This window comes from Pleurodeles waltl, chromosome 4_1 (assembly GCF_031143425.1).
Source record: "Pleurodeles waltl isolate 20211129_DDA chromosome 4_1, aPleWal1.hap1.20221129, whole genome shotgun sequence".
NCBI lineage: Eukaryota > Metazoa > Chordata > Amphibia > Caudata > Salamandridae > Pleurodeles > Pleurodeles waltl.
The window spans coordinates 636,457,934-636,473,320 of NC_090442.1; the positions used below are offsets into that span (position 1 = coordinate 636,457,934).

At 47.8% G+C, this 15,387-nt stretch overlaps 1 protein-coding gene across 1 annotated transcript in view; it reads left to right on the forward strand.

Annotated features, from left to right (window-relative positions):
* The window catches only part of MON2 (MON2 homolog, regulator of endosome-to-Golgi trafficking), a 775,721-nt gene that overhangs the window by 105,237 nt on the left and 655,097 nt on the right, over positions 1–15,387 (forward strand). The gene's annotated exons all lie outside the window — the stretch shown is intronic.

Here is a 15,387-nt window from a genome sequence, read left to right on the forward strand (position 1 = left end):
TCTTTGCTGTATCACCATGTCAGAACCTTCTGAGAAAGGTGTGAGAAACTGAGTTCTTGGTTGACTGGGGTGTGAACCCTAGTCAAGCAACAGCCATAATGCCTTGCAGGGTGAACCACAAAAAGTTACTAAATTAAGGCTGCATTTAAAAGATCCTCATAAAGACTGCATTTATTGCCTGCATCCACACCACGAGGTAAAGGACTGCAAAAGTTGCAGAACGTTTTTAACCTAAAGCCTTCAAGGATAGAGAGGAGAGGTTGTTATTGTGGCTACAAAAACTTAAAACTAAGACTATTGTTGTCTCTGAGGAGGAATACTGTGAAAGTTTCACCTCCTCACAGGAAAAATCTAAGAAAAGAGAAAGGTTGCAGAGGTCTCCAGCCGGACATGAAAAAGCATTAAAAAAGACACACCGTGAGTCTTCCAAAAGTGCCTCACAGAAAGGAAAACAAAATACTGTTGCTTCTTCCTTGACGTTAAAGTCTATGAAATTCTTCTCAGAAACTGCAGTGGTAAAAATAAAACTAGCCATGAAGCCCTTGTCGACGACGGCAACACCACAGTCGTCGACTGCTACAAAAATACAATCACTGGCAACTAATACTTTTACTCCATCGAAGATGACCATCTCATCGATGAGAGCTGCACCGTCAATGACGACTGCTCCGTCAGACCACACCGTTAGCGAGGACCACATCGTGTACAACGACCATCTCGTAGACGACAACAAGCCTGTTGATGACAGCGACCTTGTCATTGATGACCATCACAAAACTGTCAACAGCAACACCACCAATGACGGCGCAGTCGACAAAGGTTCATTAATGACACCATTGACAAAATCAAATAAATCATCAGTGCTACTCCTCATGCCAGATTTGCCACCGTTGGCGCTCTCATCGACGACACAGTCGACGAGACATTTTCTGCAAGATCCTACACAAATCTCTCCTTTACCAACTAGTCAGTTGTTAGAATTGGAAGAATCTGCTGATGATGGGCCCTTTGGACCAGCTCATAGCCCATCACAAAATATCATGATGATGATGATGATGATGAGGAGGAGGAGGAGGCCACCTAATATGAACAGGTATATCGCCACTAACAGCACTGGCACAAGTCCAGACAATATATCGAGCCTACACATCAACCCATGCTCCAACTTCTAGTTGCTTTAGCACAGGACTTGCAAGCAATGTTAGAGGACTATCATAAACCTTTTTCTTCACCCGCAGGGGGCAACACCCGCACTTGCACATCTACCACCTTTTGCATCTCCACCTCCTACGCCTAGGATAGCGCCAGTTTCAAGCATTGCCATGCCTTCAAGTGATGAGCCATTTTCATCAGGCGACAACAGAGAAGAGGCAGAACTTCAGGACACCCAGTCAGCTGACAATTAGTGGGACGAGTACATTATTTCTGAACCATCTCCTCCAGCACCTTTACCAATAGATTTTCCACCAGAGGATATTGGTGATTTTCACACGTTGATGGAAAGCTACGAGGTTTCAGCGTTCAACCACAATCAAGCAGTCGGACTGCTTTCTCTATGATTTCAAGGAGCATACAAAAAAGACAGTGAGGGCAATCCCTATGATTGATTATATATGGGAGGAAGGTATAGAGATAATGAAAACACCAGCTACAGGGACTGCAGTTCTTCCTAGAATTGACAAGAAATACCCAAAGCCAGACTCAGTGATAACATGAGCTGCTCAGCGCTGGTCAAGGAACCTTTTAGCACCCATCTCAACACCACCTGACAGAGAGGCCAGGTGCCTTGATAATATGGGCGAAAGATTTTCCACCATCTCAGGCACTACTGTGCATACTGTGGACTCTTTAGCAATCCTGGACAGATATGACCGCCAGATGTGGTCAGACATCACCCCATATATGGATCTTCTACCAGATGACAAGAAAATGGAAGCTAGAAGCATATGTTCGATGGCATCTGTCGCTGTAGATACGCATGTTCTGCAATAGCTCGCCATCTGGTGTTGGGCCGGAGTGTTACAAGTTGTTTTTCTTCGAAGAAGTCTTTCGAGTCACGGGACCGAGTGACTCCTCCTTTTGTCTCCATTGCGCATGGGCGTCGACTCCATCTTCGATTGTTTTTTTTCCGCCATCGGGTTCGGACGTGTTCCTGTCGCTCCGAGTTTCGGAACGAAAAATTAGCTAATTTCGGAAGATTTTCGTTGGTATTGTTGCGTTCGGGATCGGCGTACTTTGATTCCACACCGCATCGAAGATCGAAGAGCTCCGGTGCCCTTCGGGGTAGTTTTTCGATCCTCCGTCGGGGCCTGGTCGGCCCGACCGCGTGCTGAAGAACGCCGATGGAACGGACCCCGTTCCGTTTCTGCCCCAAATGCCACAATAAGTACCCTTACACAGACCAACACTTGGTCTGCAACCTGTGCCTGTCACCTGAGCACAGCGAAGACACCTGCGAGGCCTGTTGTGCGTTCTGGTCCCGAAAAACACTCCGAGACCGTCGAGCCAGAAGACTTAAGATGGCGTCCGCACCGACAGCCCAACGGGAGTTCGAGGAACAGGAAGAAGAAGGTACCTTCTCGATCCAAGACTCAGACTCCGAAGGATTCGACGATACACAAACCGTGAGTAAGACGTCGAAATCCACTCAGAAGAACATTTACAAGGCCCAGGGGACGCCACTGCCACCAGGCCATTGGCTCCACCCATAAATTCGGTGACCGCCCGTCGGCACCGAAAAAGGCCCAAACAGTGCCGAGATCGTCCGACTCCGGTCGAGACACCGGCACGCAGCCTTCTCGGGACCGAGAAAGTGCTGGAGACAAGCCTCGACACCGAGATGCCGGTGCCGACACGGCTCGACGCCGAGACAGCGGCACCGAAACAGATCGACGCCGAGAGGTTTCGGCCCCGAAAAAGAAAAGAGTCACCTCGGAGCCGAAAAAAACACGCAGACAGGGTTTCGATGCCGAAACAAACTGCAAGCGACCCAGCTTCAGGCTCTTATACAGAAGAGCACTCGCTAACCTCCCAAATGCAGAAGCATAGGTTTGAGGAAGAGCTGCAAGCAACTGATGTGGACCATACGCAAAAGCGTATCTTCATACAGCAGGGGACAGGAAAAATAAGCACCCTTCCCCCCCATTAGGAGAAAGAGAAGGTTGGAGTTCCAGACGGAACAGACACCACAACCAAAAGTGGTGAAAAGAGTTACCCCACCACCCTCTCCTCCGCCTGTGATTAACGTCTCACCAGCACAAACTCCATCACACTCCCCAGCTCACACCACCATGAGCCAGGGTGACCAAGATCAGGACGCATGGGACCTATACGACGCCCCAGTGTCAGATAACAGTCCGGAGGCATACCCTACAAAGCCATCTCCACCAGAAGACAGCACCGCGTATTCTCAAGTGGTGGCTAGAGCAGCACAATTTCACAACGTAAGCCTCCACTCAGAACAGGTCGAGGATGATTTCTTATTCAACACCCTCTCCTCCACCCACAGCTCCTACCAAAGCCTGCCTATGCTCCCTGGTATGCTCCGGCACGCAAAAGACATCTTTAAGGAGCCGGTCAAAAGTAGGGCAATCACACCAAGGGTGGAAAAAAAGTATAAGGCGCCTCCTACAGACCCGGCTTTCATCACTACACAGCTGCCACCAGACTCTGTCGTTGTAGGAGCAGCTAGGAAAAGGGCCAACTCTCACACATCTGGAGATGCACCACCCCCAGATAAAGAAAGCCGCAAGTTCGATGCAGCTGGTAAAAGAGTCGCAGCACAAGCTGCAAACCAGTGGCGCATCGCGAACTCCCAGGCACTACTTGCGCGCTATGACAGAGCCCACTGGGACGAGATGCAACATCTCATTGAACATCTGCCCAAGGACTTACAAAATAGGGCAAAACAAGTGGTTGAGGAGGGACAGACCATTTCCAACAACCAGATCCGCTCCTCCATGGACGCTGCAGATACAGCTGCACGGACAATTAATACATCTGTAACTATCAGAAGGCATGCATGGCTCCGAACGTCTGGATTTAAACCAGAGATTCAACAAGCAGTTCTCAATATGCCTTTTAATGAAAAAGAACTGTTCGGTCCAGAAGTGGACACAGCGATTGAGAAACTCAAAAAAGATACGGACACTGCCAAAGCCATGGGCGCACTCTACTCCCCGCAGAGCAGAGGGAATTACAGCACATTCCGTAAAACGCCCTTTCGAGGGGGGTTTCGAGGTCAAAGCACACAAGCCAGCACCTCACAAGCCACACCGTCCAGTTACCAGGGACAGTATAGAGGAGGTTTTCGGGGACAATATAGAGGAGGGCAATTCCCTAGAAATAGAGGAAGATTTCAAAGCCCCAAAGCCCCTACTACTAAACAGTGACTCACAGGTCACTCACCCCCTCCACACAACACCAGTGGGGGGAAGAATAGGCCATTATTACAAAGCATGGGAGGAAATCACTACAGACACTTGGGTTCTAGCAATTATCCAACATGGTTATTGCATAGAATTTCTACAATTCCCTCCAAACATACCACCAAAAGCACAAAATTTAACAACACACCATTCCAATCTCCTGGAGATAGAAGTGCAGGCACTATTGCAAAAGAATGCAATCGAATTAGTGCCAAACACACAAATAAACACAGGAGTTTACTCACTGTACTTTCTGATACCAAAGAAGGACAAAACACTGAGACCAATCCTAGACCTCAGAGTAGTGAACACTTTCATCAAATCAGACCACTTCCACATGGTCACACTACAAGAAGTATTGCCATTGCTAAAACTACACGACTACATGGCAACTTTAGACCTCAAGGATGCTTATTTCCATATACCAATACACCCATCGCACAGGAAATACCTAAGGTTTGTATTCAAAGGAATACATTACCAATTCAAGGTACTGCCTTTCGGATTAACAACCGCACCAAGAGTCTTTACCAAATGTCTAGCGGTAGTCGCTGCACACATAAGAAGGCAGCAAATACATGTGTTCCCATATTTGGACGACTGGCTAATCAAGGCCCATTCGTTCAAACAGTGCTCAAATCACACAAATCAGATCATACAAACCCTCTTCAAACTAGGGTTCACCGTCAATTTCACAAAATCCAAAATTCTGCCACGCAAGGTACAACAATACCTGGGAGCCATAATAGACACATCAAAAGGAGTAGCCACTCCAAGTCCACAAAGAATTCAAAATTTCAACACCATCATACAACGCATGTATCCAACACAAAAGATACAGGCAAAGATGGTATTACAACTCCTAGGCATGATGTCATCATGCATAGCCATTGTCCCAAACGCAAGACTGCACATGAGGCCCTTACAACAATGCCTAGCATCACAGTGGTCTCAAGCACAGGGTCACCTTTTAGATCTGGTGTTAATAGACCGCCAAACTTACCTCTCGCTTCTGTGGTGGAACAACATAAATTTAAACAAGGGGCGGCCTTTCCAAGACCCAGTGCCACAATACGTAATAACAACAGATGCTTCCATGACAGGGTGGGGAGCACACCTCGATCAACACAGCATACAAGGACAATGGAACGTACATCAAACACAACTGCATATCAATCACCTAGAACTTCTAGCAGTTTTTCAAGCACTAAAGGCTTTCCAACCAATAATAGTTCACAAATACATTCTCGTCAAAACAGACAACATGACAACAATGTATTATCTAAACAAGCAGGGGGGGACGCACTCCACGCAGTTAAGCCTGCTAGCACAAAAAATTTGGCATTGGGCAATTCACAACCAAATTCGCCTAATTGCACAGTTTATACCAGGGATACAAAATCAACTCGCAGACAATCTCTCTCGAGATCACCAACAGGTCCACGAATGGGAAATTCACCCCCAAATTCTGAACACTTATTTCAAACTCTGGGGAACACCTCAGATAGACTTGTTTGCGACAAGGGAGAACGCAAAATGCCAAAACTTCGCATCCAGATACCCACACAAACAATCCCAAGGCAATGCCCTATGGATGAACTGGTCAGGGATATTTGCTTACGCTTTTCCTCCTCTCCCTCTCCTTCCTTACCTGGTAAACAAACTCAGTCAAAGCAAACTCAAACTCATATTGATAGCACCAACTTGGGCAAGGCAACCCTGGTACACAACGCTACTAGACCTATCAGTGGTACCCTGCATCAAATTGCCCAACAGGCCAGATCTGTTGACACAGCACAACCAAAAGTTCAGACACCCAGATCCAGCATCGCTGAATCTAGCAATCTGGCTCCTGAAATCCTAGAATTTGGGCACTTACAACTTACCCAAGAATGTATGGAAGTCATAAAACAAGCAAGAAGGCCATCCACCAGGCACTGCTATGCAAGTAAATGGAAGAGGTTTGTTTGCTACTGCCATATTAATCAAATACAACCATTACACACAACTCCAGAACATGTAGTGGGTTACTTGCTTCACTTACAAAAATCTAACCTAGCTTTCTCTTCCATTAAGATTCACCTTGCAGCAATATCTGCATACCTGCAGACTACCTATTCAACTTCCCTATATAAAATACCAGTCATTAAAGCATTCATGGAGGGCCTTAGGAGAATTATACCACCAAGAACACTACCTGTTCCTTCATGGAACCTAAATGTTGTCCTAACTAGACTTATGGGTCCACCTTTTGAACCCATGCACTCCTGCGACATACAGTTCCTAACCTGGAAGGTGGCATTTCTCATCGCCATTACTTCCCTGAGAAGAGTAAGCGAGATTCAGGCGTTTACTATACAGGAACCTTTTATACAACTACACAAAAATAAAGTCGTCCTAAGGACCAATCCTAAATTTTTGCCAAAGGTTATTTCACCGTTCCATCTAAATCAAACAGTGGAACTTCCAGTGTTCTTTCCACAGCCAGATACCGTAGCTGAAAGGGCACTACATACATTAGATGTCAAAAGAGCATTGATGTATTACATTGACAGAACAAAAAACATCAGAAAGACTAAACAACTCTTTATTGCATTTCAAAAACCTCATGCAGGAAACCCAATTTCAAAACAAGGTATAGCCAGATGGATAGTTAAATGCATCCAAATCTGCTACCTTAAAGCTAAACGACAGCTGCCCATTACACCAAGGGCACACTCAACCAGAAAGAAAGGTGCTACCATGGCCTTTCTAGGAAACATCCCAATGCAAGAAATATGTAAGGCAGCCACATGGTCTACGCCTCACACATTCACCAAGCACTACTGTGTAGACGTGTTATCCGCACAACAAGCCACAGTAGGTCAAGCCGTATTAAGGACATTATTTCACACTACTTCCACTCCTACAGGCTGATCCACCGCTTTTGGGGAAATAACTGCTTACTAGTCTATGCAGAACATGCGTATCTACAGCGACAGATGCCATCGAACTGAAAATGTCACTTACCCAGTGTACATCTGTTCGTGGCATCAGTCGCAGTAGATTCGCATGTGCCCACCCGCCTCCCCGGAAGCCTGTAGCAGTTTGGAAGTTACCTTCAATTATTTATATATGTATCATCTCAACCTTAAATAGGTGCATACTTAGTCACTCCATTGCATGGGCACTATTACTGCAATTCAACTCCTACCTCACCCTCTGCGGGGAAAAACAATCGAAGATGGAGTCGACGCCCATGCGCAATGGAGACAAAAGGAGGAGTCACTCGGTCCCGTGACTCGAAAGACTTCTTCGAAGAAAAACAACTTGTAACACTCCGGCCCAACACCAGATGGTGAGCTATTGCAGAACATGCGAATCTACTGCGACTGATGCCACGAACAGATGTACACTGGGTAAGTGACATTTTCATAATAGAGGGAGAGACGTAGGCTTAAAAAATTATCGATTGCGCTGTGGACATAGCCTTCCTTTGCTCGCTGCACCACTGGATCCAACCTGGCTGATGAGGGGTGATACCCTGAAACCGGTCCCAAGATGCTTGTTTCTGGTCCTGGGAGGACCTGGCTTGGCAGTTTGGACAGGACTATTCCTCTGGGTGCTTTTGTGGGATTAGGAAAGTCAGTTCTGCTGGAGTCAGATAAAGAGATCTAATGCTTTGAGTTTTGGTGGGTTGAAGCAAGTGAACTCTAAGCGCAAGAGGTATCTAATGTGGTGTTGCCATATCTTTTGTAATTTAATGTCTGTACCTGCCAGCTTGAGAGACAATTATTCCATTGCCAGAACATGCCACAGGTGTGGGAACCACTGCGCTACAGAAGGCGGTGATATTTGTTTCCAGTCATCAATTGCCTGACTGTCTGCAACATGAAGGAGATGAGCGCTGAATCAACATGAATCATGGCTGCAAGACTGAGGGAGTGTAGTCCCAGGATTACCTAATGACAGTTGGCAGGGATGGGGAAAAAGTTGTTGATGATGGAGCAGGACCACCATATGCGTGTAAAGTCACCACTTTCCAGGCTGCATCGCCAACAAAAGAGCAGAGGAAGATTTCGGATATCGGGTAGGTGTATGATACTACTGGAATATGAGCTTTAAGGCTGTTTCCCGTAAAGAGAGGCCACAGTACATCTTAGGGATTTTGCGCCATAAAGTATCCCATTGCTTGGACGCCATCTCCTTTGGGAATTCTTTGTCCTAGAGTAGCTGAGAGGGGTGTTTGTTGAGAGGCATAGTGTTGAGGCGTACAATATATGCTGGATGTTAGGCCCTTTGATCTGTCGTAATCTCTAACCAGGCTCTTGAAAGGCCAGGTAGACTTAGGAATGGAGTGCCCAATGCCGCAGCTGTAGGTACTGCAGCTTAGCAGAATCAAGGAGATGGAATTCAGCTTTGCATTGGTCAAAGGATTTTACAAGAAGACATATGAAGGTCCCATAGATCCTGCAGTCCTTGTCCGTCCAAGCGCTAAAAATGCTCGGAGCCAGAGCAGGGGTGAATTCTGGGTTGCGGCAATCAGTGTGTTGGGTGAGGGGAAAGTCATCAGTCCCTTTGTTAAGGCCAGTTAGTCCCAGATATCTAAAACTGTCTTAGTTGGTTTGGCAGCATAGGCGCTGCCAGGGAGCACATGTTTGATTAGCCAGGCCAGGTCCCAAAGGGGTCTACATGCCACTGCCCTGTCCATGTGGAACCAGTGGCACTCACTCTCATGTGCAACCCAGGAGAAAAGAAATCGCAGGTGTGCTGCCCAATTATATTCTAGCTGATAAGGACAAGCCATACCCCCTCTATTGCATGTCTGCACCAAAAGGGTCAAGGAAATTCGGGGCCCTTCCCATTCCATATAAATGTACAGAAGTTGTGCTGTAGTCATGCAATTTCATCCTGTGGGATTGGGGTGGGGAGAGCTTAGAAGGGGTACAGAGCATGAGGTGGAATGTTCATCTTAATCACGTTAATCTTCCCCAACCATGATATATAGAGAGGTTTCTACCATTGAAGATCTTCCAATGTTGCGTGTTGCAACAGCAGCCAGTTGGCTGCTGTCTAAGAGGAGAGTGTGGGAGTCAAGATAAGGCTCAGATATCTTATCGCTGTAGGCTACCAGAAAAAAGGGGCCAATCCCTACAATAGGGATGTTTCAGACTTTGGGATCATCAGTTTAAGGATGCTCGATTTAGCCATATTAACCTTAAAGCCTGATATTGCACCAAAGGCATTAAGGCAAGACACTACTACTGAGAGGGAAGTGGCTGGGTGCGTCAGAGTAAGGAGCAGGCTGCCTGCAAATTAACCTTACGTGTCGGCCCTCCAAAAGGGATACACTCTATCGCCATGAATAGTGATGGCCAGCAGGTCAACTGCAAGGGCAAAGAAGAGCAGTGACAGGGGCCAGCCCTGTCTAGTACCTCCACTGAGGAGGATAGGGTCCATAGCGCGATCGTTAATGCAGACACTGGTCACTGGGAGCCATGTAATAGGCCATGGTCCTAGAAATCATATTTGGTCCCTACCCGATTTTGACTGGAACGTAAAAAAGCCAAATTCACTCAGTCAAATGCCTTTTCCGCATCCAGTGCAAGAAGGCAGTATGGAATCTGGTGGCGGTCGACCTTTTCTACCATATGTGCCACCCTGCGTACATTATCTGCGCCCTGACATTTACAGATAAAACCCACGTGCTCCGTATCAGTGATTCTTGTGAGGTATCGGTCAAGCCCAGCGGAAAAGATTTTAGTATGGAGTTTGGCATCTGTATTTAAGAGAGCAATAGGAAGAATAGAGTGTAGGGTCTTTATCCGGCTTAAAGATTAGAGAGATTTCTTCTGCTGCCATAGAGGGGGTAAAGCCTGTAGTATGTGCAAAGGAGTTAGAGCCATATCAGATGTTCACCCAGATTAGTGAGGAAGAGCCTATTGAAACTGACCGGGATACCATCTGATCCTGGGGTTTTACCCAGCGGGGGAGCCAGGAGTGCAAGATGGAGCTCCTCCAATTTGATCTGAGTTCTTTTGCATGAGCCTAGAGGAGCAGAGTCCAATTACATGCTACAAGATAGGAATCAATTAGCGTTTGGGGAACATCTTCCTGGTTGTGGAGAGCATGAGCGGAATTCTTGTTGTTTGTCGTGTTCCAAGATGGCCCATACCCCGTCCGAGGACATCCGCTTAGCCATATGAGCTGTGGCCTGAGCCAGTCGCAACAGTTGAGCAGGAGTGCACCGACCTGATTGCCTCCCTCATAATACCATTGCTTGAGCACCAGGAGAGAACGCTCTGCGCTATTCATCCTGTGTGATCGCAACTGGCCCCTGAGTATTGCTAGCTGTCTTTTGTTGCAGTGAGTGAAGTTTCCCTTGTCCTTTTGTTCTAGAGCTTTTATAACCAAGGTGTAGGAAGATAACTCCCTATATATTGTACTAAAATGAAGTACCCAGTGCAGGGAGTCCAGTGGATCCCAAAAAATGTGCAGAGGCAGAATTAGATGGGTCTAGAGCTCTATTTGTGGTAGTGTGGGCGAGCAGCTAGACTTATCAAGGAGTCATGTTGAGCATTTGTTGTACTCACAGAGGCAATAAATGAGACGCAGACACAAAGAATACATCCGAGACCAATTTAGGAAAAAAACCTGTTGCTTTTATATATGCTTTGAACCAAAGAACTTCGTTATAAGATAAGCAGTTTATAAATTAAACAATACTTTGCTGTTTCAAAAGTTGGTACCCAAGGTGCACCCACCGCAGCACAGGGGGAAGTTGATGGGCTGCTCACAGGTAAGTACCAGTGGTGACATAGGTTGGTCTCTGGGGTTGAGGCGAGCACTGCAGCACCACAAGTCAACACCAAACTTACTCTCTTAACGGCCATGGGTGGCCGGGTGCAGAGTGTCAACATGGCATCGTCCATCCAATGCTATCCAATGGAGACCGGGGTTATCCGGTGCAACGCTGCTCGCAGGTGAGTAAAGCAGGGTTAGGGGCCAATCTCCTGGAGTTTAGGTAAGTACAAGGGGGGCCACAAGGCAGCACCAAACAAACACCCTAAGGAGCTCAGGGGTGGCCGGGTGCAGAGTGCCAACACAGCTTCGGGCGCACAACGTATTTCAGTGGAGGAAATGACTTCCAGAAATGGGCTGCAGGTTCTGGCCAGGAGGCTGGGAGAGGTCAACCCACAGCTTCCCAGCCAGGTTAGTTGAGATGCCAGAGGTCGTAGGGACACGGTTGGTTCAGCTTTCCAAAGACCAGGGGCTACGGGTGCAGGGGTATCTTTAGATGTCAGAATCAGCTCACCAGGCAGGTCGGGGGAAGCCCTCAGATTTAGACTGCAGGCGTTGCTGGGGAGTCCAACAGAGGTCAGCCCATGGTGGACTCTTGGTCAGAAGCACCGGGGAACCTTCACTGGACAGGTTGACCACTTGGCCTCAGGCCAGGGGTGTCGGGTGCAGTGGAAACTTCTGGTGTCTGGTTTTGCGGTTCCGCAGGCAAGCTTCTTATTCTTTAAAGATGGTTTCTTCTGGACAGGTCCGCTGTCCATGGGAGTTCTTGGTCAGTGTTTGTGTCTCGTTGAAGGAGTCATCCTCTTGGGTACCGAGTCGCTGGAGGGTGACCTCTGGGTAAGGAGGAAGGTGGAGCAGAACAGTCACGAGGGGCCCTCCCCAGATCCCCCCATATTTGCCAGTGGAAGCAGAAAAGAATGGCCATATCAACTGTGATGAGTCATGAGGCGTGAGTGTCCCATCGGGCCGGCACCGCCTCTCTCAGATGGAGCCAACGAGGGAACGTGTCAGAGTCACCGCCACATCCAGTCTTCGTAGACATTGGATAATGCCTTGTTTTGTTTCCTGGGTTGTCAATACATCTGCCCGTTTGTCCAGACGCTGATGTTTAACTGTAGTCCTTGTAGGTTTCAAGTGAGGTCTGGAGAGGTATCAGTCAAGGAGGAGAATTCCACCCTGTCTCCTGGAGCTATGTCCAATATTTTTTCTCATCTCTGTAAGGGAACTCAACGTGTCACGTATCCATTCCCATTCAAAAAATCAATGCAAGTGGATGGCCCCACTGATATTTAATGTCCATGCCCCGTAGTTTATCTGTGATCGGTTTCAACTCTCTCCTGCGCCATAGCATACTGGAAGAAAGTTCCTGGTAGAGCTGTGTCATGCAACCCTGGTAGACCAGATCAGCATTCTTACGGGGATCGCTTCCTTTTCGGTGAAGAAGTGAACTGGGGACAGGATGCCAGGGGCTCTGATAGGGTGACCCGGGGCGGAGGCCACCCAGTGTGCCCTGTCCAAGACCTGTGGAGAAGCATCTTCATTGCCCCGGATAGACTGGAGGAGAGCTGTCCTGAATGCCATGATGTCATATCCTTCGGCTCGCTTTGTACCCCTCAGATACGAATATTATTGAGGCGGCTACGATTCTCAAAGTCTTCCTGTTTAGCCTGAAGTTCGATGTGCTGCTTCTACAGAGTTATTAATCGCCACCACAGGATCCCCTGGTCTTCTGATCTGGCATCAACTGTGTGCTGCAAATCATCCACTCTCTCACCTAACTCAGTGACATCCCCCTTGATGTCCTTGATAGAGCTCTTGAGATCCGATTTCAAGGAACCAATTTCTGAGTGGATTTCGTGGAGAAATTGGAAAATATAGGCTTGTCATGGGTTTGAGCGCATCTGTCCTGTTCCATCTCAATAGACTTGCCCCAAAGTGAAGTTATAGGTACCTCTTTGGTGGGTTTGTTGCAAGGCATAGTTCAAGGGAGACAACAGCTCCAGGGCAGCACGAGGGCAGAAAATCTGTGACCAGTTGGTTAAAGGCAAGAGGAGTCAAGCTGCGTCGGGGAGGATGAGACACATCCTTCCTTTTCGCAGATAGACCAATGTTTACAAAGAGGTTGTAGTCATTGGTCATTGAAGCAGGTTGATAGCCCAGACAACAGGGGTGGCTCAGGAGCAGTTCCAAACCCTATGAGGACTTGTGGCAGGGTCCTAGGTGTCCCCTCCGCTGTAACAATGAGCATGCCTGGAGGGTCACACTCCTCAGAAGCCTCTGGCATGTAAAAACCGTGCTGAATCATTGTTTCTGGTCAGACCTTCCACCAAGCAGACTTGTTCAAGAGGGAGAGGTGCAAGGCCTCACACAGATGGTGGAGCCAATCAGAGAAATGGAGGAAGAAGGTGGGGTTTTCAAACAAACAAGGCCTTGGGGGCAGCAAATCGTGTTCAGGCATCAGATGTCCTTCAGGAGCCCATTGTCAGCAGCCACAAGATGTGCCAGATGCCAAGTGGGTCACCCAGGCCTTCCCTGCGATGCAGTGGTCCATATACTTTGGGGGACAGTACTTGTGCTGACTCACTCCTGATGGGGGCCCAACGAGGACCACCACTCTCGCATGCCCTCTTACCTCAGTTTGTGCCCTCCCCAGGGTCCCAAAACCTTAGGGGGGACTGGGGGAGTGGCAGGCATGACCAAGGACAGATGTGGACGCAATGGCTGGGAGCAGGCAGCTCACCTCAGGGCCTAGGCTGCTCCGGTCACGGGGCTTCTGATGCTGCCAGTTCCCGATGCGCAGAGCTGGTAGACTCTAGCCCAGCCATTTGTGATGTCCTGCAGCTGCTGCCGCGCCTCCACAGGAAGCAACGCAGTCCCAGGCTGGTTCATCGCAGCTGAGGCCTCCATGGCACACCGCTGAGAACCAAAGCAGTGCAAAGGGTGTTCGCAGTGTTTCGCTGCAGGCCGACAAGCCGTGATCGGGGCCCCAATTCGATGATGATCCAGGCAGGAATGGAAATGGTCTTGCAGCATGCAACCCTCCGTCAGGTCCCTAATCACCCAAGCAGCCCCCACAGCCTCACTGTGTTAGGTACGGGGAGTCAAGATGGCGGCTGTGCATGCCCAATTCCCTGCCGGGGGCCGCTGGTGTTTGCCAGGTCTGGTGGAAAAGCAGCAGACAGATCGTCTTTAGATGAGTGGATGAGAGGACCAACAAGCCTCCCTCGGCGTTTACACCTCCCAGGGCCGGTCCCGTGCTGTGGATGGTCATTGATTTAGTGTGGGGGGGATCGGAGAGGCGAGAACACGTCCTACACCATCCTGAGTCAGGCCACGCCCCTTGTCTTCTTTTTACTTGCCTTTTCATTCCTTATTTCCTTCGCTTTCCTTCACTCCATCCTCTTCCTTTCCTTCTCTCTTTCTTTCTCTTTCCTTCTGTTTCCTTCTGTTCTCTTAACTTCTCTTGCCTTCCTTCTCTTTCTTCCCTTTGTTCTTCCCTTTTCTTCCTTCCTTTTGTCTTTCCTTTTCTTGGCTTTCCTTCTCTTTCTTTTTTCTTACCTTTTCATTCCTTTCATTCTCATTCCTTCCGCACATCCGTCCTTCTTTCCTTCTTTATTTCAGTTTTCTTCTGTTCTCCTCTTTCTTCCTTCCTTTCACTCTCTCATTTTCTTCTTTCCTTCTCTTTCCATTCTTTCTTTCCTTCTTTCCTTTCCTTCTCTTTCCTCGTCTTTTTTCTTTTCTTGCCTTCTCATTTTCTTTCTTCCTTTCTTTACTTTCTTTCTCTCTTTCTTTAGTCATTTTTTCTTTCTTTTGTTCTTTCCCTTGTCTTTTTCTTGCCGTGCCATTCCTTCTTTCCTTCACTCCATCCTCCTTTCTTTCCTTATCTTCTTTCTTTTCTTCTCTTCCCTTCTTTCATTCCTTTTATCTTCCTTTCTTTTTCCTTCCTTCTCTTTCTCTCCTTTGTTCTTTCCTTTTGTTATTTTCTTTCTTTTTCTTCTTTCTTTTTCCTTTCCTTCTTTCATTCCTTCTTTTTCCTTCTCTTTTCTTCTTTCCTTCTTACTTTTGTCTTTCTGGCTTCTGGGTTGAAGAGCTGCAGGTTCAATCCTTCTCACCCAGGCAAGAAGGGAGAGGAGCAGCAGTCCTTCAGAGCAACATTTCAGGAGAGTGGAAGTAATTTGAG